The following is a 24,851-nucleotide window of genomic DNA, read 5'->3' on the forward strand; positions in this document are numbered from 1 at the left end:
TCACATGAACATGGCACAGCATCCTTCCTAAGCAGCATGTAAAGGTCAGGGGTACAAACCAAGTGCTTGCCTTTGCCATGTCATCTATTACAGGGAGAGGAGAAAAAAAAAAAAAAAATAAAAATAAAAATAAAAAGCAAAGTCCTCTAAAATACCTAACACTGGGAACTTTTTAACTTTTTTTTTTTTTTTTCTTTTTAAGACTATTACAAGTTGAAAACAATAGACAGTTTCAAATAGCTTTTAATGTCTACTGGCCAATCAAGCAGTATGAATATTTTATGCAAATATTTTATATCCTAACTTGAAGGCACAATACAAAAGATTCCATGTTAAAAAGCAGCAGATTCACTAACAATTACAGAATATTTACTATAGTGCCCTGTTATATTCAGTAACATTAAACTGAATGGTTTTGCACAAATTTATCTAGGAATGAAAAATGGAATAGTAGAAGGGAAGCCACCATACTGGTTTCATGGCACCATACTTCACAAACTAAGCAGACTCTGAGAGAAGCCCAAGCACAATAAAAATCACTTCCACTCTCATCAACAAAACTAGACTCTAGCCTTAAGATATGGGTAAAAAGTATCCTGTGTTGTAGTCTCAAACAGATTTTTTATCATGCTACCTGAAAACCTCTCATTTGTGCTACACTTAGAGCAGGAAATGCTAATTACACAAATTGCAGCAACTATAAAGATTTTAATAACAACCACTGCAAGAAACTTGATAAAGTGCCTTCTGCCCTGAAATAGCAGACAAGCATACACAGCATCCACCCCATTCCCAAGATATTAGATAATGGCTCAGGTATGATCAATAGCAATCCAATTAGCCAAAATATAGTATGCATGCACACTGCACTAATAGGTAGTTTCAGGATTATATTTTGTGTGTTATAAAGATGAAAATATTACAAATATGCATATAGAGAAGTCTGAATTACAGCTTCTGGATTTAAGCAATCACTATCAACACACTACAGCTGACATTTTCTTAGTATTAAATTAGATAAATCTCCCTGCACCCCCACTTTACTAGCCAAGCACTTTTTACACAACTCTCAAGCCAACAACCTTCTGCAATTTAAGTATGATTTAGTGCAAGAGAAGCAATGAGTATTATAAAATTTATGCTTGTTCACCTTCTCTCCCCACAGAGAAGGGCAAGATGTTTTTTCATGTAAATATGTATTAGATCCAAATCATTTAAATAGATATTATTCCATAGAGAACATGATGCTGCATATGCCCATTCCAGCTCCATGTTGCTAAATAAACTGCAAGATAATGATGACGCCTTGCTCATCCTAAAGGACACTGAAAGTATTTCTAGGCTTTTCAAAGAGAAATAGGGGAAGATACTTTCACAAGATAAAAAATAATAATACTAAAAAAAAAAAAAAAAAAAAAAAAAAAAAAAAAAAAAAAGGTGGTTCTCACAAAGCTAGATACGGTGAAGACAAGCTTTTCATAAGTCATGAATCCGTAGTTCTCTTCATGAACAGGCCACAGCTGTTACAGTAAAAGTATAGTTTAGCTGCATGCAGCAGTCTTCAAAATATGCATATCAAATCGTTAAAAGAATTGAAGATACTAAACTGAGTGAAAGAAAATCATGTTTGCAAGTAGTAAAATATTAAAATTGACACCTGTCTTAAATTTAAAGTTAATGTTGGAACGTTAAATGTAAGGTGTCTAACATTAATTTAATGCAGCTTTATTTCTCAATTATATTTAGCAGAAAGTGTCGTTGCTTGAATGGACAGGAGATAGAGAATAGGGAAAGCTTAATAGCTTTTAAATATAAAATCTTTAGTCCTTAAAAACAAGTAAGCACATATGTGTCACTGCTTTTCACAGAATCAAAAGTTAATCAGCATGTTACCATAAAGCACAATTCTAGTTAACAATTTAATTCAAAATCACTTTTGTTTCAAGTGAGGAAAGCTTCGTGACCAATGACAGTCATCAGATATCAGTTGGGCCAAAGTCAGTATCTTACAACACAGTCTGACCTCTACTTGATTTTAAAATAGGATAATCACCTTCAACTATGTATGAACCTTGAACATTATCAAAAACAGTTTTATTGCATCAACGATTTATTAATAGTCTCATATTAATAGTAATGTAACTTTGACTTTACAAAGTCATAAAGATGACAGAAAACACAGTCAAGACTTACTGTGCTACCTATTTTATTCTGGGTTTAAGGCAACTTCATGTTACAATAAAATAAACTATCCAGAGAATAATAGCTACAAAAGAAAATCCAAGAAAAATATGCATGTATCATCCCAGTTAAGTAATGGAACAGGAAGGAAACAGATAATGTAACGAAGTCAGGTATAACCCCTGAATCCTTTTAAGTACTGAGGATTCTCTTCTATCCAACAGTGCTAAGAACTGAAAAAACTGTTAGCACTGAGGCAGGTAACTTCAGGACAAATACATTAAAAGTGATGGTTATAAAGAAAAGCTATGAACTTTTGGTAGGAGCACGTGAAGGCAGATTCCCCTTCCAAGCACAGCATCACAGAATGGCCAAGACTCATGGGACAAAATTCAAAACAGACCTGATGAGGAAGCTTTCCACCCAGACCTTTCTGGTTCAAAACACTTGCTTCAGAATCCTTGCCATGTTTTTCATATTGTACGGTCACTTTTATAGCTGTTATCCCCATTACAAAACAGTTGACAGTTTAAACAAAGAACAACTAAGAAAGTACAATATTCTATAACTGGCATTTACAGCACTGGCCTTGGACTTGTAATCTTTACCAAACGGGCACACAAATCAATCTATCAGCTCATAAAGGTGTGCTTTTTTAACCTCTAAAACAGATGGGATTGGCCAGAAATGTCTGGCATGTCAAACTGCTAATCACTGCTGCCCTTTGCACAAAATAACCCACTTAAGTTGAGGCATGGTTGCACTGTAACAGACATTAGTCTGTGGGAAACCCATTTAACTGTCACATACTCCTGCCACTCCTGCTCTCCCTTAATTAAGCCTAATGCCTCATGCTTTGACCTTTTGTTCTAGCCTATTAACCCTATCTAGTACAAGTTCAAATATGTTAAACTAAAAAGTTTGCTGTAAAATATTAAATGCCAAGCCACTGGGAGAATGAGGGACATCTCCACCCTGCAAGTTACCCATCCCTTCACCAATTTTTTAGATTGACATAACAGAAGCACCACCTACGTTAATTCCCAAAGACAAATACACCCAAATGCTTTGCAACAAAAGCACAGTTCTTTTCACTTCCATGTAGTCTTTCTTTTCCTCTTTAGAGGGGAAAGGAAAGAAAAGTGAAAGTTTTGTTTGCAACTTCATATGCTCAGGGTTTCGTTATTTTTATTTTTTTTTTTTAACCAACAAGGAAAAAGCATGCTATCAGTAAAGATCACACTACACTCATTTGCTGTTCTCTGAAACCTATCATTAAAAATAAAATGCAATCAGTTTATAGTGACCAATTCTTCTTCAATTAAGGGCCGCCTCTGCCAGCCTCACTCACACTGAGTCACCACCTTGTTCTTTTGACAGCATAGTTATAATTACTCCAAGTTTTTAATCCTCATCTGTATCTTTTTATAAGTTACATCTTTTGAAGTTTCATGTAAAAATTGTGTATCTGTATAAACTTGAACATAGCTTATAAATTTTAGCTCAATGAGGCAGACTTTTCTTTGATGTATGCTCACATTTAGACAACATCTAGGCAGTCGCCTTCCCCTCCTGAAGCTTACACAGCGTCAGCCAGACCAACCCTCCTGAAGCTTACACAGCCTCAGCCAGACCAACAGTAATGTTTGCAAAGCTGTACTTTTCTGCGGGAATCCAAGTGGCCTAGAATTATGACTTAAACAAACAAACAACAACAACAACAAAATAATCAAAAAAAACCAACAACAACAAAAAAAAACAATCTCTAATCAAGACAACCACTGTGCTCCATGTTAAAACCGTACAACACTACGCAACCCAAAGTTGTATACTAAGACAGGTATTCTTCAATATAATGCTGGTTAGAAATGGAGTAAGGAATGCCATCTCTGCCAAAAGTACCAGACACCTATGCACTGACAGACACATTTTCCTCAAATCATTAGCTTAATCACCTTACTGACAAGCTGATACACACAGTGCAAAACCCTAATTCACAGCATAGACTCTTGCAACTCTGAATAGAATGACTTTTAAACACAGGTAACAATTTGAAACAAAGCTTTCAGTTACTTAGCTATTTTTGAAGACCTGAAACATTTCAAAAGCATTGTTGCCACAAAAGCCACTGTCTATTAAGTAGTATCAGGGTTGTTTAAGAAACCATCTCTTGCTGACCACAAGAACTGTGAAGTTGTAAATAACTATTAATTTTGTTCTAATTCCAAGTGTCTATCTCACCAGTTCTGATATCAGCAAATAATGCAGTTAACTTCCCTGTAAATACAATTGCTCAGACAACTAAGCACTATAGCAGTGTTAGACTTTGAGTCAAACAGAAAGCATCACAGAAAAAGAAACGGATCCCTCATTTTGATTTACCTTTATTTCCAAAACACCTGGATTATCTGGATTTTTTGATAAATCCAGAGTTCCCCAATTTAAAAAAGTACAAACATTTTCCGATGATCTCACTATGGTTGACTATTACGGATGCTCAAACCAATTCTATACTCAAAATGAAGTCAAACAACACATTTATTACAGGAAGAGTATGCTATATATGTTGCATCATTACAGTGGGTATGCTTGAAATTTTTCAGGCTAGGATTTGATATGACTGCCTCCAGCGTTCTAGGCCTTCCTTACTAATGCTCCCAAAAGTTGCCACTGGAGGCAACACAAATGAGTCCTAAGAGAGACCAGAAACAAAACAACAACTGCTTGTCAACCATTACATGCCCAAATTATATTCTTTATGCTCATCAGCATTCTCAAGTTCTTAGGCATGCATGTAAGGCCCACTGAGTACAGTGGGGCTACTCAAGTGAATAAAATTACTCACAAACCAAAGTACATATACATAAGCAATCACTGGACAACACTTGGGGAATTATTCCCTAGCATCACAGAAAAATAGGATTTAGAAAATGGGAACCAAGGGAGCACATACAAACAAAATGACAGTGGTGTTAAATGTCTGCAAGCCATTGTAATGTAATATCTAATAATGATTTTACTGTGACAGTCCCTTGCCACAGAAGCTCAACTTGGATCTGTTTTATTTCAAAAAAAATAAAACATTGTAACGCAAGTTTTATTTAATCTTCTTTCACTCTGAAATTACAAGCAAATCTAAAGCAAAACAAGTAGGCTAAATCTTCAGGTTTTCTACCAGCAAATTCCATATAAAACATTCAAACATTACCAAAAATATTAGTGGTCTTTAATCAGCACACACTTTAAGAAAAAAGGAAGCCTGACATTAAAAGACAGGGATTATCCTGAAAATCATCTGTTTTAAAATATACTGTAGTCTTAAAAAGACTCGTACAGGACAGAAAGTTGTATGACAGATTTGGCAAGACAAAGAAGAAACCCAAAACTGAAGAAACAAGGGATACAATTGAAACAAATCATTTACCTTGAAAGTGGTCCCATCAGGAAGGTTCTTCCTTCAGGAGTCCAAGGATGCATTAATTTTCTTCCTCACCAATTCTATGCTTCACCTGAAAGAAGAAACAAAAATTGTCCTATGAAAAACTGCATACCAATTTCTCCTCTTCCAATCTATGTCTACCTTTTCATTATTAGCGTAACAATAAGGGATGTTTTATTTTTAATGTTTCTATTTCAAAATAAAAATGTAGCTCAAAACATCAGAAACCAAAGTTTTCCAAATAGAACCGCTTGTAGATCAATTACAAATAACTTGCATCACCTATACTTGTATTGTCTAGATAATTGGAGAGCATTTCTGCAAGAACAAAGTCCATGTTCAGCTTTGATTCAAAGCCACGGTCCTGTTTTTCTTCATTTTATTCAAAAAACAACCATGACATGAAAGCCCTCCTTCCTACGTAGCAAGTACCACTTAACACTTCAGACTCACACCTATAAATCTCAGTCGTATTTTTAAGAGCCCTTTAATATATACAAGCAAAAGATGAGACCATAGTATAATTGGTGAACAAAATGCCTACAAAATAATTAGAAAAAAAAAAAAAAAAAGAAAACAAACCAATAGAAATGAAAACACTTGTTTTGAGATATTCAAGAATTAAATAGTGTAGAACAGTATACTTAGAACATGTTATCCACCACAAGTACCACTTTAAAAGTTCTCAGCGCTTCTCTACTACTTCTAACTTATGGTAAAAGATGCAAACTTACAGGTAGTGCAGATCATTGCTATTTGTACTACTTAACCTTCAGTAACAGGGCTTGTCAGAATAATGCTCATGTTAACTCCTCTGTCTCCAGGTTACCACCCTAAGCAGCGTGTTTATTATGCATAAACAAATTTAATTATAATAAAACAAAAAAATAAAATAAAATAACAAAAACAGACTCTCTCCCTGGTTTTGCAGAATTTTGCCCTTCTCTCATTTGGCACAGGGAGGGTTCCCCTTCTCTTTTCCTCACTTTTAGCCTCTGTTCTCACAAAGCCTACAAACAAGAGAAGAATTAAACACAGGATTTCTCTAGTATGGAGGACTCCAAGGATGGCTACTGGGGCAGTAGAGTAGAGGGGGAAAATCGTGTGCTTTGCAGGCAGCTTATAGCATTGCCCACTTCTGCAAAGCCATTTGGGCTTTGCAGTCAGTTCAGAGAAAACATCTGACTCTGACTACTGTAACGTACTACCTGGGAAAAGAGATACAGGTGTTGAGAGAAGGCTCATCATCCAAAGCCAACCTATTCAAAGATTTAAGGTCAGTGAAACAGAAGCGCACTGGGCTACTGCCAACATCAAGATCCAACAAAAGCAGTGGATCCGCTATGTTGAAAAAAAAGTAAATACCCTGAAATACTACACGCAGAGACTATTTCAGATCCTTCCCCCAAACACATCATTAAAAAAAGTCAATTTGTCCCACAGAACAATAGAAGTCTCAACATTCAAATTTAAGTAGGGGAAAAAAAAAAAAAAGAGAGAGATTAAGTCACCATTGCAGTCAAAATAAAAGGAGAAGTGACAAAGGTACAGTGACAAATGCAGCAATAAACATCATTCAGAAGTCTTTCCAGCCCCACTTGACTGAAAGAGCAGGTCAGCTGGATGATGGAGCCTCCTGTGACCAAAGAAGAGAGGGACAAGAGCAGAACACCCTTGGAGCAGAAGGAAGCTGTGTTTTTAAATTTACATAATAAATTGAGGCAATAAATTGAGAAGATTACATATATTTGAGAAAAAATAGTTCATTTTAGTAGTTCTGTGCTATACTATAGATGTAGACAGTGTTTTCCACCACTGACAGATGTTTTTATTTAAGTATTCCTACTTCTATGAGAAGACAGATTTCTATCTAAGGGAGAAACCAAGCAAACAAGAAAGAACACCACTGTATTGCCATCAAGGTTCAACGTATAAATAAGATTTCCTTTAGGTCAGCATTAAGCAATGTTTTTGTATTGTTCCTTGTGACTACAAAAAGTTTGTAAGAGTTCTGAGAAAAGAACAAAAGAATTTACTCTTTCTAAGAAAAATAAATCCATATTTCTTCAATGATGTTCGAGAAATTCTTTGCTAGAATACTATTTTATTTGCAAAAACTTAACAGCTGGATACTTGGGTTTGTGCACCTCAGTGGCTGATTGTTGCTCTCCTCCCTATTATAAGTTACTGAAAATGTGATGTGTGATGACATTAAAAATGCAGCCAGGACAATCTCCTGGGATGGGACTGATCATTTCTTCTCACCTCTGTAGAAGGCTGAGCTCACTTCAGCACTAAAGAAGTCTTTTCCCTTTCCCTTCCAACACCATTTTCACAAAAGAGGTAAGAAGCCAGCAGCTGTGGATTACTTACAGATCACCGTAAAAAGAATCACCATCAGAGCAACAGTGTCAGCCTAAGGCCACACAGAACTAAAAGACTGTTTTTTCCGCAAGACATGCGTCTTGTACTGTTCAGCACTGAAATTCATTAAGCGCTTTCTTAGGCCACTTAAATGATCTCTTCTTTGTTTTTAAATATAAGGTGCAGTCAAGACTCACACACTTTACACCCAGCATCTGCCCGATCTGTTATGATCACCTTCTCGCAGCTTTCTTTCTCGAGAGGAGGAGAAACTGCCTGCCGAGTTATTCTCCCAATGCTCAACTTTTCTACACTAAACCTCTTAGAAACCCACAGCTAAGAGAAGACAAGCAGTTTCTGCTTTTAACCTGATTTTGTCTATAAGCAAAATTGTTCTTTGCCAGAGATGGTGATATTTAGAAGTGAAATGTGTGAAAGCAGAACTTCTCTCCAGACAGGTAATTATTAAACAGGAGTAATGAGTTCCAGGAACGATTTCAGTAAGAGACTGCATCCTATTTTGGGCCAAACTCTGCTGATGGCTAGCAACTGCTTCTTCCCCTTCCGCACCACACAGATGTTTACAGGAATATTAGTTTCTGTTCTCCTTTAACCATTTAAGTCAAGTGACATGCAACAGACAGCCAAACAAATTACCACATTAATTCTTCCAAGTGCTATATAGGTCTGGTCACATTTCTCAGTGTACTTGAAATAAATAATCCAGAAACACTAAAATGTATGCATTCATCTTTAGCAAAAGAGTTTTCCTTCCCATTTTCCTGGAGGCAAATCTTCCCATTATCAAATTCAAGCGAGTTTATGTGATCACGGATGTCCAGTTAAAATATCACTTGCAAACCTTAGCATATTAATTTTCTAATTCAGTATTTTCAAATGCAACTATCAAAACCCGAACACCATCATATCCAGAAGATAAGTCACACGCACTTGTTAAATATGTTCCTCACATGTGCTGTGGGCAGACCAATACAGCTAGTCACTGTTCTTATCATGTTGGCCTGTTCGCAGGAAGAGAGAGCAAACCACAAACGCTATTACTGTTACCCTTCTTTCTTTGGTTTAGGGCTATTTAGACAGATTGTCAAGTTTGTATTTTTAATCATTTTATCCATTTGCGCATATTCTCTTGTACATCTTCCTCCCGTTCAGACTTCACTCCCTACCTGCATTATCTTTCCACTTGCCTGTCATTAAGCTCCTGCTGAGCAGTAATGATTTACACTTCAAAATCCACACTTCTTGTCCCAAAAGAGCATTTAGCCCTTTTTCCTGTCCATGGGATGTGCATCCTGTTTGTCCCATCTACCACCTGTAACTCAGCCATGCACCCCACACATCACGGAGCCCCAAAGGCACCGGGCAGCCACCACCCCACCGCTCTTGGGGCCGGTGCCCCCACATCAGGTGCTTGGCTAGAAAGCCCACAGTCTTCCCTGTCTCCCTTCTGGAATCCCCGTACATTCACATGCAGGAATAAAAACGCAAGCCATTTTGGTTCTGAGGTTCAGGCTGGTTCATAGGAGCTATTCTAAAATTAACAAAAATATTACAGTCTTCAAGTCTTCTCCTGCAGCGAGGCATCAAGCACTACCGTTGAGCAAGACAGCTGAATGTGGGAAATGCAACTCCCCAGCTTTGCCTTGGGCAAGTTTATACATGTGCTCGGCACAATGCAAAACGGAGTTTATCTTTTAGTATACCAATGTGCTGCACTGTCACTGGTAAAATTAACAGTGCTCTCAGTGCTAACAATAATACAGGTGGCATTATAGAAACCTTATGTCAGTGTTCAAATACAGGAGGAAAAAAAAAGTTCTCTGTGAAAAGTCAAAATAAAGCTTTAAAGCAAGCCTTGGTCAATTATTTTAAACCAATCCCATGTTAAATAAAACCTACCAGCACATATGATCATCAAGTTAATCTGTGTTTGAGTCCTGTAACCTTTACTGAATCAGTTTAAGAAATATATGCATCTTGGATGTCTTTTACATAATAGGAGTCATCCTAAACACAACTGATTATCAAATGCTGGAGGTGACACAGCCAGCATTTAAAGCACATGTTTTTTAAGCTTACAGTATAAAAACATCTGTTTGCTTCTTTATCAACATAGTCTCTATGATCATAATAAGTTTTTGTTATTTTTACCCACCAGTTTTGTTTAGCATTATCTATCACTTTAGAAGAAGAAACAATTGCAGAGAGAAAAGAGGAAGAGCACATTCTCATCTGTTTATATATATATATATATATATATATTTATATATTATTATTTTTATTTTTTTACCCCAAGACTACTAGGGGAGAAAAAAAAAAAAACAAACACAACACAACAGTCAAGTTTAGATATTTAAAAAACATCCATCCTGCATGGTTTGGCATTTGACAGCATCTTATATTGTGTGCATACACAATATAGAAAAATCTTAAAGCCACTGACAGATCTCCCTCATCAGATAACTCAGAACTGCACGCCAGTCAAACAGGAGGTCAATTTTCACCCCAGCCTAAAACACGCAGTCACTACTTGTTACTTCTTCCTTCCTGCTCAACAAAACGTATACCTGTGTATGTGTACATGTATATACACACACATACATATATATACACACACACACACACACCTGCACACACACAAACAATGCATTTAACATGCATTTAACTCATAAAAAACTGACCGTCTTGCCTTATAGACTATCCCTGGCCATACAAATGCTGATAAAATAACAAGAGAGCCCTTCTCAACCACAAGTTTGGGAAGACAAATGCCCCAGACAGCAGAAGTCACAGATCTGCCCAAGCACAGCCCTGAATGAGAACTTTTGCTCTCCGAGGTGTCCGCTCTGGTCGCCCGTACAACAACAATTACTCAGATGCCATTAGATCAGATTTAAACCACAAAATACTCCCAGCTCAGAAAGCCTGTGTCATACGGCTTCTTAATGTGTCACTTTCTAGCGTGTTCAGCCAGGCCCACGAGCAACGCTTCAGGTTGGACTATTAAAGGTTTCCAGCTCTCGCTCAGGGATACCCCACCTTTCCTCCCTATGGCTCTTTGTAGGCTAGTTCTGCACGCTTTTTTAAGTAAAGCTCTGTAACATCTCTAAACATTTATTGTGCCATGACTCAGTTAAATTCTGATCAGCCAAGGAGCTCTCAGGCACCGCAGGCAGGTCCCCCTAGACGAAATGCAGAGCGGTACGGTCTCCATATTACAGAAAGACCATGCAAAAGGGGACAACTTCCACTTCAGCTCTCCTAACACCAGCACACTGCCAAAGCCATAAATTCCCCCGTTTTCTACACACTTTCAACACGCGTCAGGCATTTCAGCTTGAGTCTCCTTTCAGTTAAAACGCTGTGGATCTGGAATCCACAAGAAGACAAGCAAGGCACAAACCGGGTGCAGCAGGGGCACGGCGCTGCCCCTCATTTTGCCCACGCTCTGACCCCGCGTCTCCTCGGGCTTCCCTTTGCTCCCAGTTAATTACCGAGCGGCACTCGCACAGCACAGCCGCCTCCAGCACCTTCCGCAGGGAGACGGCGCGGGGAGGGGGAGAGGCAGAAATCACCTTTAAAGGGCTTCGGGGACAGGAAAACACGCCAGGAAAAGTAACCTTTAGTCTAGAAGGGAAACAGCGACGTCCCCACGGGGCCGGCGCGGCGGCGATGAGGCTGCATCTGCGGGGGCACCCGCGGCCGCCCCGACCGGCGGCCAGGGGAAAGGGGGCGGGGGGTGCCCGCAGGTGGGGCTGGGGCTGGGCGGGGGGCGGCGGGACCGAAAGGGAGGGAGGGAGAAAGGGAGGGAGAAAGGGAGGCAGCAGCCGGCCTCGGCGCTGCCCCGGGCGGAGCTTCGCCGACCCTGGCCTCGACCCCGGAGGTCTCCCCCCAGCCAGCGCTGGGGCTGTAAAAGCCGGGGTCCCCCCCTCGCTCACACGCCGCCCCCAAGCCCCCCAAACTTCCAGCTGACCCCGTAAAGGGGGGGGACCCCCCCGGAAGCCGTCCCCGCCGCGGCCACCCCTCGCCGGGCTCACCCCGGCATTGTTCGCTCCCCGCCGCCGCCCGGCAGCGCTGCACGGACAGACACGCGGACAGACAGACGGACGGACACCAGCACCCTCCCCCCTTGCACACGCAGCGCCGCCCGCCCCGCGGCGGCTCCTCCCGAGCGCTGCCCGCCGGCCTCCCCCCCCCCGCCTCCGCCGCACGGCCGCGGCGCCCGGCCTCCCCCAGCGCCGAGCCCGGCTCCGCGGGGACCCCGACCCGGGGACGGCACCGAGCCGAGCCCAGCCGAGCCGAGCCCAGCCGCCCCGCTCCCCCCCGACCCCCCGCACGTACGCGGCGAGCCGAGCCCGGCGCGGCGCCGCTCCCCTGCGCGGTTCGTGGCTCTGCTGCAATGCCTGCGAGGCTGACTTTCAAAGCCTAACCCGCAGCCGCGATCCTCCCCGCCTTCCACCTCGCCCGGCGCGGCGCAGCCCGGCTCCTCCTCCTCCTCCTCCTCCTCCTCCTCCCTCCCGCGCCATTCATCTCTTCAGCCAAGTTTCTTAACCCTTCTCTCACCCCGCCCGCGGGCCGGCACGGAGGGAGGCCGGCAGGGATGGAGGCTGCACCCCCGCCCTGCCCAGCCCAGTCCTGCCCAGCCCAGCCCTGCCCGGCCGGGGCTCACAGCCCCCGGCCGCCAACGTGGGAGCGGCGGCCCCGTGCTCGCGAAGCGGGAAATAACGGGGAAGGGGCTTCCCGTGGTTACCGCTTCTTGCCGGCTCAGGACTAGCATTTTCCACCTTTCCTCCCAAAAGCATCAGCTGGAAACTTTTTTTTTTTTCTTTTTTTTTTTTTCTTTTTTTTCTTTCTTCTTCCCAACAACCCCCCCTTTCCCCTCCCCTCGGAGCCTCCCGCGGCCCGCCCGGCACCTGCGGCGGCGGCTCCCGGACGAGCCGGGGGCGGAGCGGGCCCGGCCTCCCCCCCCCCGCTCCGCTCCGAGCCTCCCCCGGCCGCCCCCCCGCGGCCCTGCCCTCGCGGCCTGCGGCGCCCCGAGCGCGGCCTCCAGCCGGGGGGTGCTCGGCTGGGGGCCGGGATGTGCCACGGGGGAGGCAGCAGCTGCCCGCACCCCCCAAAAAAAAGGGCGGATTTGGGGAGCCGGGGCTGGTGGCCCCGTGTCAGTAACCACGGAACGGGCGGCACGGGACAGAGGCTCCGAGAAGAGGCGGCCTCCATCTTGGTGGGTGGCATCCACGGCGGCCTGGAGGCAGCCTCAGCGGAGGGGGCTGCACCGGGGGCTGCTCTGCCGCCAGGCTCCGTGCCCGCCGAGGAGGAGTGGGAGAGCCCCGAGACACGCAGCCGGCTTGGCTGCTGAGGCTAGACTGCCAAAAAAGTGCGTGACCCCAGCCACATCATCCATGTGCCTCTGCAGTGCCCGTGTTTAAAACAAGCCCTCGACGCTTCGCGTGTTGTTTGACATGGAGACACATCACGATACTTTGTTTCTGTTAGAAGTTGAAGACTGGAAACGGAGAAGCAAATTTGTTTACGAATCGGCTATGAACTGTGCGATAGTATCTGTGTCAACATATGCCAGTATTTTAGTTCTAAAACTAACATAAAATAATTACAAGTGGTACACTCAAACATCTTTTCAGGAAAAAATAAAAAAGAAAAAAGAAAAAAAAAAAACAGTACCGTTAAAGAACGTATGAATTTCCACTTTAAAGAAAGCAAAAGGGAGTCATGCTTGTGAAAAGCCAAGTGCTTTAGCTTACAGATATCATGACTGAAAGTAGATGTAGGAATGTGAAGCAAAACCTCTTTTGCTTTGGAATGCACGGATTGTGTACAGGCTTACAGCGGAGCGAGTAATGCACTACTTGACCTATTTTTTGTAAGCCAATGAAAGATTTAGGTTAACTTCATCATCATGTGTTTTTAACCACTTTTTTCCAGAAAAGCAGCAGCATTTTCTAAAGCTGCTGCGTGTCACATTATATATACATGACAGTCTCTTTTTCTTTGAGGGAATGTCTCACAACATAGCCTGATCGTGCTTCCAGTAAAACAATGAGTTTTGCTCTTCATTTCCATAGTAGCACCATTAGCAAATTCTCATTGCAAATAAATGATCTTTATTTATTTATTTATTTATTTTTATTTGAATTGTCTAGGAGAAAGGAAATATTCTCATTACTGCAGCAGTTTAGCTGCAATTTCAATCAAAAATGTCTGTAGTAGAGACCTCTTTCATTCTTAACCTTAGGGAACTTATTGCATAGACGAGAGACCTACAAAACGAGGAATCTTGAACAGGTAATGGAAAAAATCTTTGTGAAATACTTGTTAAAATACGTTTTGTTAGATAAAATATAGTTGGCTGAGGAAACAAGTTCTATATAATACAATCAACTGAGATTGTATCAAACAATGCTATATATTGATTTAGCAGATTATTTCCAACCCTTAAGATTCATATCACATCAAATTTTGCCCATTACAGTTACCCAAAGTATGAGAATCAAAACAAAGTTAGGAAATAAATTCTCTGTACAAGTGAAGAAAATACTGCAGCACACAATGCTTCTCTCAAGAAGTATCAAAGTGCTGATGTGTATTTGTTGGCTCTTTCTCTGCAGTCTTCAACCAAACTTTAATGCACACTCACTCTCCAAGCATAAAAGATGCACGTCTACCAATGCACCTACCTATCCACTACCTGGGGGCGGTGCCTATAAGTTCTCTTTGCTATAGACGTCACAGAAGGAGACATCCTTTCAATTCTTGAAGGGAAATTTTTCATTATAAGATCATCTATAAATTGAAGGCCAATTATGACAGGAAAACATACTGGTTTTGGATTGGTCTTGGAAGAATTTTATATTTATAGGGGTTATGTTAGAAATCAATCCTAGAATTACAGGCCTGTAGCTCTCTTACCATGTTTTTTTAGTCATAAATTCACATTTGGTAATAACAGTGAACCAATTCTTTTTATTTTTATAAATATATGTAATAATACACATACATGTGCACTTGCACACACTTTACAGTTGCTAACCATCAATCAATTTCAAGACAGAAAGCCATGCTTTTGATCTAGTAGGGATTCTGGCAAAATCAAAATGCAATTGTAATTATTACATTCTTGCAGTTCTAAAATCAATCCTTGTGACTGTTTTAAAAATTGTTAAATAAAAATGTTGACTTACCCCCAACTTTTCCTTTGATTGCCTTGGTGGCTACAATAATTCATTTAGAATGATGAACAACATTACAGTTCCAGTAATGAACCATTGTCTTTATCTTATCTTGCTAAAAATAAAGTATAGGTCTGTGCCATGCAGTAACAAGAAATATATTATTTTCAAAAAGAAAATAAATATGCTATTACATGATTCCCAAACATTTTTATGCTAATGCTAATTATATAATCTTTAAATTGCATAAAGTGTTTTTAAGAGCTTAGCTGAACTACAATTGCTTTTATTTTGATTTTCTTAGCCTCTCAAAAAACTAGCGGCTCTGAAACTACCTTTTTCAATCAAAATAATTAAGGCCTTGCTTTATGACATCTAATCATGATGTGAAAGGCTTGGAACATGGTTGAAAAGCTAGCTAGCTTTACTGAAATTCATTTACAGACAAAGTCTTACTCTAAAAATACTATGCCAGACTTACATAGACCAATAATGAAATTCCATCCTTGACTCAGCCTTGTTCAATTCACGTAATATGTCAGATTACCCACTGTTTGGAAGGTACCTTCACAGAGCATTAAATCACCTAATATTCCAGAGTTTATGTAGGCACACAAAATAATAACAATAATAAAAAAAAAAAAAAAAGGTACACAAAATCATCACTATTCGATAACTGACTTCAAAGGAAGTTTGCCTAAATAAGTGTTAGTTGTAACTTCCTCCTCTGTCTGAAGTTGTAGCTTCCTCCTCATGCGTTCAGGCATGAATCAGTAGTAGGAAAAGTCTCCTTTTTTTCAGTGGTACTATCTAGGAGAAACTGAAATGAGTGGGAACCGTATTGTGGGAACCGTATCAGAAGAAAAACTGGAACAGAGTGATGGCTTCTATAGGGCATACTATATAGCACATGTCCCATTTTGTTCACAACAGCAGCAAGTCTGCTGCCAGGGGAGGTGGAATTTAGTTACATGTAAAACAAAAAGTAATGTACTCTTCGTAAAAATGAAAGATATCAAACGTGAGTATGCTGTATCAAAAAGTTAATTTATCTATATTTAAAATGATAAGTATATCAGCATGCTTACATAATTCATATAATTTCCTCCTGGAGTTGTTTTCTGTTTTTTTGTTTTGTTTTGTTTTGTTTGTGGTTTGTTTTTTTTTTTTTTTTTTTTTTTTTTTTTTAATTACACTGTTTAGTTATGTTTTTGCAAGTACTTTGAAGCAGGTCATTTCACTTAGTTACCCTTAGCACCTCAAGTTCTTTTTGTTCTTTCTGCGTTTTTTAAAAGTAGACTTCAGATCATGACTATTTGATCTAAGAGTAATAAGCAAAGGACCAGATGCTAGAGTCTTTCCAATTACAAAACATTTAAAGACAGCTGTAACATATAAGCTCTCATGAAGGAGTCATATGCTTGCAGCATCTGGTTAGTTTCGGCCATGCCTCTAGCGTACCGTATCTGTTCTGAGGCATGAAATAGGGTTAGGCTTACTTTCCCATATGCATTTCTTGTGCATGTCTGTGTGCATTTTTCGACAGTACACAGGAACTGGCACTTTGGGGCTTATATTTTCTGGCAGGAAATAAACACTACTTTCAGCCCCTGTAACACCTTTCATGGAAGAATCAAAGTGGTGTACGTTAAGTTGATGTGACTACTTTACAGTAATTGTTAGCATTTTACCAGAATAAAAGACTTGTGTTTTTAGCCAGAAGAACACATCCTGTACTTGTGAATTTTCTGCAATTTCATCCCACTCGCACAATGAAAAACACACTTTTGAGAATGTTCCTTCGATGAGTCACTCATTACTGATAGCATGAAGGCATGTCCAGAAAATGGGTAGCCTTGCCTAGAGTTACCACTTCCAAACACACACAAGGAAGTACCAGGAGAGCAGGTGTAACAGTCAGTGTGAAAATACTCATACTACTTGTGGGTCAACAACTTTGCAAAGATAACATTTGAGAAGGATATGTGTGTAGCTGAAACCATTCTGACCATGCAGGTCCCTTCAGACTTCATGTTCCTGCTTCTCTCTCCTCCATTCTTTGACAAACATGTTCCTAATGTCAGCAATAAAGAATTGAATAATAACTGAAGCATCTTGCCTTCTCTGAGACTCAGCATTTAGAAGCTACTGTCAGTACAATATTGTTGTCACCAGCACCATTTTTCTGGCCAGCTATCACAAAATCTGGATAACCTTTTGTCGTGGTTCTCATGATGACACAAACCATGTTGTTGAAACAGTATGTTCCAAGATAAAATGAACAGTACGTACAAATTATACATATGGAGAACAGGCAGCCAGTACCATACTGCAGTGGAACAGAGTTCTAGAAATGACCATTAGGAAGCAGATAAAAAAGAGAAACTAAAGTGTCCTATGTGTTGCCTTTAAAAATAATACAGGTACTTTTTTACTTTTTTTTTTTTTTTTTTTTTTTTTTTTTTTTTTTTTACAACAGATGAACATTTTAATTACATCTTAAAATTCTTATATTCTTCAGTACGAATGATCTTAAGTGCTCTGACTCAAGTAAATTAAATTGCTGTGATAAGTTAAACAGCATATCTGGTGTATTTATATCAATATATTTACCTGCCCGTATATTAGCTTATGAACAAGAGGAGGTTTCATGGAAAAAACAACAGCATAAGATGCAAGTTATTTAATACACTGAAGCCATGGAAGCCACTAACTTGAAACACTTACTTGAGTAACAAAGTCAGAGTTTTAATTTATATTTCTTTTTCTCCTTTTAGAAGAAAAACAATACTGTTTTCTCTAATAACAAATAAAAGGAAAACCAGCAAGCCCAGATTTATTTTATCTGATTTCAGTTACAGCGGAGGAGAAGATGCTCTTCCCCTGTTCTAGTGGTATGGTGACTGCTTTCACTTTTACTCTGGAAAACAGGAGAAGGACTGTTGGCCTCTGGTGCCATCTTATATACCTTACACACAGCCTGGCCTCCAGCTGCCTCATCAAAGTGCCTGCCTCTCCCAGCTCCCAGCCCTGTATGTATATGCTGGACATTATCACCATTCTGAAATGACACAGGGGAATTAATTTAGCCTGCTCAGTCACATCCTTCATACCTCAGAAAAATGGACTTTTATTGACGAAATAATACAGAAGCAGTGCTTTAAGTGCCAAAGTAGCATCTTATCTTTTCCATTTGTCTGTAATGTTTTGTTTTGTTTTGTTTTTGTTGTTGTTGTTTGTTTGTTTGTTCTGAGTTGCTAGTTGTTTTTTTCTTTCTTTTTTTCACATGAGAGTGGGAGGGAGAAGTGAAGGAAAGAGGCCTCAGAGGATTACTGGAATTCAGGACTACAGAAGGTCTTTATCATATGCTTGTGTCATACTGAAAAGGAAAAATATTGTTTTGGAAAAACCTATGCTCAACCAGTTTCAGAAATCACATAAACATAATGGAAAGCAAAAATACATGGACTACAATGCACCATTTTATAACGTCATTCGTAAAAGACTTCTGAAAGGTAATGAGTTAAGAAATACTGAAAAAAAATCTGGTTTCTGTTATTAAGTATCTAAAAAGTGACTGTTTGGGAAAGATGGTCCCAGTTCTTAAGGATTAAACATTTTCAAGAAAATTTCTGCTTACCTACCTAATGTCACAGATTTAGTCACAAGTGATTACTGGTTCTGTTTACCTTCTGATGCCTAATGGGAAAATCTATTTAAATTGTGCATCCAAAAATTTAAGGAACTCAAATCACTGGGTCTTGTGCTCATACATAAGTTTCTTACTTTTATTGTATGTATTTTATGGGATTAGTTTATCAGAATCAAATTAGTTGTGGTTTTGTAACTGATCCAACTATATTTCTTTGCATAGTTTTATTAGCATACAAATATCTAGGTTTTATTATGAGACATTAGTTTCACTAAATGTTAGATACGTAAAAAATCCAGCTTTGATGCTGTTGATCATCATACCATTATTTCACACGTGACGTAAAGCTGGCAGATTTTAAAGAGTGATTCAACTCACCATAAAACAGATAGCAACAAATATCTTCACATAAGTTACAACCCTTTCATAGAGGTGGGAAATTTCTCTTGCTACTTTTTATATATATTTTAAAGAACTCAAGATTACTCTTGCTTTGAAAACGAGGGAGTAAGAACATGGCATACTTCCATATACAAAAAGCAGATAGTACAAACCGATGTTATATGAATAATTTTGATTTTGATATGATTGCATCTTTTATTTTTCTTGGGTAATGATGTAATTAAAAAAAAGCATACATGAAAACATCTTCTGTGGAGAAGAGAATTCATTACAAATTGTGATGACTCAGCACAGAAAATCTCTGCGTTACATTCTTCATTTGAACAACATCCATTCTGCTGCATTACAATGGCTAAGTAACTTTTTTAATGGATAAGCTTGTGTGGAAAAAAAATAATTACATTTTGTGAAAAATTTGAAAGGGTTGTTTCATGTTTATTTGGACTGAGAAGCAACATTCAAAGTCCTACAACATTATAATTATTGCCCACTGTGCAATTTCCCAGGTGGAAAGACAGGATTTTAATACTGTTCTTGATAAAATACTACAAAAAGCCTGAACATGGAAGCCTTATTACAGAGTAAGGAGGAGTCTGTACGCCTAGGAATTCCTGTTCCATGTTTCCTGCCCAGCCTAACAGATGCAGCTCTGAGGAATCAGATCATCAAGCAGCAAAAAAAAATGTTTTCAAGTTGAATTTTGTCTAACCTGATGCTGTGAATCATTTTTATTATTATTTTGTGTAAGCAAAATACCTCCATCACATAAAATATATAAATGGATTCACATTTTTCTGATGAACACTATCTAAAATTACTCCCCTCTCTAAAATCCCTTCTTTAACATATATGACATCTAAACCCTTGTTACATCAGTTCTTCAGCACTATTGCCAACTTTCTTAATAGAAGGGTAAGGACTCACATGACTCCTTACAAGTATCGTCTAAAATGTTTTGCCCTCTATATTCCTCCTAACTTTTACTGGTCAGTAGCACTGTTTACCTAGCAGAAACATAGAAAAATGTTAGTTGAAAAATATATGTGCAAAGATAAATGTCTGTGTGTGGTTTGGCAAGGGCAGATTTCAACTCCTGAAAATGCAAACACTTGACAAATACTATCATATACCTAGCAGTTAAAGTTGCTAGGTTGATATAGGAAAAATTAATTAAATCCATAAAGATTTCTTCAGTTCTCCAAAATCACTTTATATGCTAGTTATTTGTAATTTGCTACTCTTGCTATCTGATTGATGTTGCTCATATGGGTGCTTTAAGAAAGCTAGTAAATGAGCTAGTAAATGATTTTAGAATATGATGCAACAATTTAGATGAATTCTTGGTGTTTTTTTTATTGTTATTGTTTTTGATTTTTTAAACAAATAGTTCCACGTGATTTCTAGAGTTATTCCTTTGACAGCAAATAGATTTTATTTATTTCATTTCTATAGAAAAAAGGAAAAGGCAGAAACAAATTGCTGTGCTATGACCCTCAGTATTCTCTACTGAAATTCTCTTTCCCAGTTTCAGAGACTACTGTGATTACAGCAATATCCAGTACTTGGATTTATGAATAAAAAACACAGTTTAAATCATGACATGAAGACATGTAATTGTTTGCCATGACTCTCCAGCTTTTTCCCAGTTCTCACCTTCTATCCCCCAAGAGAAATGTGTTTGTTTGGTTTTTTGTTTGTTTGTTTGTTTAATTAAAATGATGGGTGGATTTTGTCTATTCCATATCACAAAAAAGACAAAGATACTCAAACTTTGCTTCTACTGTACATCTGTTCTGTTAAAGGTTCTGGTAAAGGTATACCTTCCTTCTTTCCCCTGTGTCTTCCTTGTGAGTTGAAATATCAATGAACATTTTCAGCAACATTTTCCAGTTCTGCTAGAACACTTCTGATAGAAAGAAAACCTGTAAACCAGAAGCTAAAAAATAACCTATACAAATCTTTTCTCAAATTTTTAAAAATTGATAAAAATCAAATTTGCAAAACGTCTCACCAAATTATTATGATTTTTAATAGACTTTTTTGCTGTCTCTTCAGGGCTTTAGTGAAAACTAGTAATGGTAAGCATTACTTAGTTGCTGGAATCAAAAAAAAAATGCAAGAAATGCAACACCACATACAAAGTGTGTTTTCTATATTGAAAAAAAAAAAGCTACATCAATGTACAACACAAAGCATAAAATCCTTTAGTGAATTACTGTCTCATTTTACATCCCCATAATCCAGTATCACCAATGTAAGTAAAAGATTTGCCATTGTCTTCAGTGAATTCAGAATAAAATTTCTATATTTTAGGTGTTTGTTTTTTTTACTATTTAAAATTTTCAGCAACACAGCAATGAGACATAACCTTCTCCAAAAGACAGGTTCTCATTCTACAGCTATTCTCATTTTGCTAGATCTTAATGTTCTTCTTGAATGCCTGAGGGACTTTATCTTCCTGTTTGGCACAGTTCTAAATTGGCTTAAATCATATTTATCCAACAGTTACCTGCATTATATTTTCAAGGGTAATTTGTGTCCTTCTCCTAGAGCATTTATTTCTTGTGCTCTGTAGGGCTCCATTTTAGCCCTGTTCATATTCAGCATTCCAAAGCTGCCTGTACACAGGATTATTCATTGGCTTGATGCTGGTTTTCATTTCTATGCCGACAAGACACAGACCTATTTGTCAACCAAACCAGCAATTTCAAACTACACTATTACCATATTGACAAGCTGGTGACTACAAAAGCTTCTACAAGCATCAATTTTCTTCACTTAAAATCAAACAAAACAGAGCTGTTCATGGCTGGCTCATGCCATCCACCCAAACCCACTTGAACTTCTAACCCATCTTTAAAATTCAAACTGGGTTCATTGGTTAAAAACCTTATGCTGTTTTTGATTGTGAGCTCTTCTTTCATTATTGCAGACAAAAGATTAAGGCTTCCTATTATTAGTTGAAATAAATGTGCTTTGCTTATTACTCATTTATGTTTTTACGTTCCCTAGACTAGGATTATTTTAATGCCCAGCTTGTCAATCCAATGATGAGACCGATTATCAAATTTCATTTTGCATAGAAAATTCTGTATCCAGGGCAGTCTATTGTACAGAATAACACACTATTCATACCTGCTACTCTTTCACAGTGGTTATTAATACACCACAAAGTCTATTTAAGCTGTTTTTTCTGTTGCCCTACCAAGTTTTTCCACAAACTTTGACTTATTAAGAGATACTCATCAGGGGGCTGATCCTACCAAGTTAATGGAGGCTTTGTCACTGACTCCAGAAGAAATGAGCTGTAAGCCAACATAGCCTCTACTCGTGTTCTTAAAGCTTTGACATGAATGCTGGGTGATGGCCTTCTGCTCATATCCTCTGACAAGAGAACATGATAAGTCTCTACCTTCTGTATAATTTTTGGAAAGACTTGTCAAATCTAAACTTGCAGATTCAGAAACCCTTTTCAGCCCCTGGATCCAGGTGTTTGTGCACTCTGACTATATCCTGCATATTGAAATGAAACCTAGGTGTATTCGCTGTTTCTTAGCAGGCTCTGATTTTCTTCTGAAGGAAACCCACGTGTGACACAACAGGGCCTTCTCTCAGGGTGGCCAGACTACCAGTGCCAAGAGACACAGTTCAGCTGTGTCTGGTGAGGACCTGAATATGCCACAAGCTGCATCAGGTTTTTCTTGTGTTCTGATGAGTTACGGCTTGGCTGTCAGCTACCAAGGGCTAAGAAGCCATTTAAATTTATTTATTTTTTGAATTATTTGTAGGAATCTGGAATAAACATTCTCTACTATTCACTAATAAATCAAAAGCAAGATAAAAGCAAAACTACTTACCAATGTAACCACCCCAGCAGACAAACAACAGTAGTGCTAGCAGCTTGTTTTCTCAGGTAACCTTACTCAAACAAGGATCTTACTACTTGGATGGTGCTACTGAAGTCAGTGAAAATTTTCCACAAGAAAATATACCATAATTTATGTAAGAAACATTGGCATAGCAGAGTTACTAGCCTACCCTATTGGCCTTCCTGATGGCATGCATTTCTGCTGATGAGTTGATTACTGACTCTCGTAGTTGCTCAGGTTTACGCACATTTTCTCGGATTTGAAGAGAGATCTAGCTTAAACACTAATATTTCTGGTGATTTAGTTTTACAACCAATATTTTATCTTTTTTTTTTTTTTTATTGAAAATTTGAAGATTTTTTTTCCCCACGAATTGGCTTTTAAGAAAAGACCAGAAATTAGACCCACCAAAACAGTGATTAGAACATTTCCTAAGAACGCAGAAATTACGAGGTGAGTAATGGGGAAAGGAAGGATTTATGACTATCTATCTAGCCACTGAAAATGAAGAGCATTTTCTCCTTTACATTATTAGAATCAGACTGCAAAACTTACTTGTTTATTGAATGTCTTTAAAAGGGTGAGATCTGCTGTACAAAGGAGTGCTACTTCTTAAAGACTAGCTGTAGAACCCCTAAAAGTTGTAGCTAAGAATATGGTCCTACAGGGATTATACTGAAGATTAAAATACTTTGGCTCTAGTGACTGCTGTAATGAGAATACGTATAGAGATAAACTGACATAGCTGAAAAGTATTTAATTTAGATGAGAGCCTACAAAAATTAATGTGAAAATGAGAATCGCTTAGAGGTAATAGACTGAGGGTACAGGATTCATTTTTGTAAGTGTTAACCTCATATTACAGTGTTATAATGTAATTAAAATGGCAACATTCTTTGTTTTGGGAATTTATTTTAAATTTCTAATTGCTTTTTAGTTCCTAGGCTAGAAAAATTTTCAAGCAATTTCAGAGTGACAGAAGTCAAGGATTTTTCAAAGCAATACAATGGAATAAGTGAGCTTCATTGTACTGAGCAAAAAGATTAAGCAGCAACTTGTTTTAATTGTTGTGATTAAATTAAACTATTATTGAATATTAATATTTGTTCTCATCTGCGTTGAATATGAACATAGAAATTCAATGATTTTTTTTTTTTTTTTTCCTAGTAACCCAATCCTTAAGAACTTGCCCCAAACTTTGAGCAGCTTTGATGTTCAAAGGCTTTGGCTGAGATCAGAGACAAGAAGGAAAAGAATGCAGACCCCTTCACAATGTTTTTACCTTTGAAGTCTCAGGTTAGAGGTACGATTACTATTTGCTTAAAGAAGTGAGAGAATGAAGGATAAGATCATGAATTATAATAACAGACAAATGACAAATGTTTTGTGTGAAGTGTATTTCCCTATCAGGAGAGAGAATGTTCTTCTAACAGATTTCCAAAGAGATTGGCAATTTATAGAGACTCAATGAAAAGGAAATATATATATTAATGCTTTAACTGGGACTAAAGAAGTCATTCAGAATTTTTCCCTTTATTTTCCTCTACATTTCATACTAGTGGTAGCAAATGTGCACGTTATCCAAGTGTCAACAAATCCCCTAGACTCAAGCGTTGTACTGTACATCCAACATCTCCCCCATGAAAGCCTTCCATGAAAGCTTCTCTGTCATTCAAGATCATACTATTCCCTCCTTTATTTATTTCAGTGTCACTCAGCTCCATTCCACCAGCTTGGAA

General features: G+C 38.8%; 1 protein-coding gene across 9 annotated transcripts in view; it reads right to left on the reverse strand.

Annotated features, from left to right (window-relative positions):
- Positions 1-24,851, reverse strand: part of NRIP1 (nuclear receptor interacting protein 1) — a 146,311-nt gene that overhangs the window by 65,946 nt on the left and 55,514 nt on the right. For 3 of the 9 annotated variants that reach the window (XM_084511792.1, XM_084511790.1, XM_084511793.1), the window contains exon 3: positions 5,606-5,690. The gene's annotated coding sequence lies outside the window, so the exon portion shown is untranslated. Of the gene's footprint in view, positions 1-5,605; positions 5,691-11,580; positions 11,704-12,342; positions 12,487-24,851 lie in introns of those variants that run through there. The other 6 variants (XM_084511794.1, XM_084511795.1, XM_084511788.1 and 3 more) reach the window with 5 other exon arrangements.

This window comes from Aythya ferina, assembly GCF_964211825.1.
Source record: "Aythya ferina genome assembly, chromosome: 1".
Taxonomy (NCBI): domain Eukaryota; kingdom Metazoa; phylum Chordata; class Aves; order Anseriformes; family Anatidae; genus Aythya; species Aythya ferina.